We start from the raw sequence: 1,158 nt of genomic DNA, 5'->3' as shown, positions 1-1,158 counted from the left end.
GTTGGGTTGGAGAGCTCTTCCATCACCACATTAAGGCTTGTACCCTCTACCTTACTGTGGACTTTGAAGAATTTTTCCTTTGACTCTTTTTTAGACGGGAACTTACTGTGCCTTTAGTGTGGCTTGGTCCTGATCTTTATATATCTTCTGCTTTCCCCAGTTTCTTTTATATGTTACTTTATTATAAATTATCATATTCCCTATTATGAACATCTGCTTTGGTGGAAGTTTTTACTACTATGAATACAGAATTTGACTCAATAAGAACAAGAAAAAATTAATGGACACAAATCAGATTCCCATATTCTAAGATAACAGAATATAAATGATGCTCCCAAATTCTCTACTCTCACTTAGGTATCCTATTATCCACACTCATTGTGAGTTTTCTGCTAATTTATAAAAATGTTGCTGTCTACTGTTTAAAGGAACTATCTGGTGGAACATTCTTGATGTAGTTTGAAAAATATTCTCTTAATAAAGGGCTTCTCTACTACATTTGCTGATTGATGTATATAATCCCTTGAATGGATACCTTGATGTCCCAGCTTATTCCTGTATTCCAAGGTCAGTTAGTTCCATAATGCGAGCAACAAGGAGCAGTGAAAACAGCAGACATGGCCCCCTTACCCTCTTTGCTGTTTCTGTGTGAAGAGGAAGAACACCAGCAAATGCTGATAAATCTTTGCATTGTCACAATAAAAGATATTATTTTAGTCCTCAATTAATTATTTGAAATATTTGAGATCCATGAGAGGAGACACTTGTCTTATGTATCCCAGCTGTTTTGTTAAGGTCAGTTTTGTACACTCCATTTTTCCAATCCCTTGTTCTCATTAATTGTGTGAAAACTGGAGTATGTACTTGGGACTCTGAAGATGCAGAGACCAAGAGAGATAAAACTAAGACACTGTCAAGAGGGAGATGGTGAGCATGAGGACTTAAAATAATCTAGTCAGCACAGAGTTATAGAGATCCTGGTCCAACCATTATGGCTCCTGAATTTTTTTTCCTTTTTTTTTTTTTTTGAGGAAAGTAAGGATCCTTTATTGCAATTTATCTAACCTGAAACTTCAAAATTACTAACATGTAGAAAAGTAAGTATGCCTGGAGATATATTTCCATATGTTTCTATACATAATTTTATAAAACAATTGG

The sequence above is a fragment of the Microtus ochrogaster genome, unplaced genomic scaffold (genome assembly GCF_000317375.1).
Source record: "Microtus ochrogaster isolate Prairie Vole_2 unplaced genomic scaffold, MicOch1.0 UNK171, whole genome shotgun sequence".
NCBI classification, from domain to species: Eukaryota; Metazoa; Chordata; class Mammalia; order Rodentia; family Cricetidae; genus Microtus; species Microtus ochrogaster.
This window is presented reverse-complemented; position numbering follows the sequence as displayed.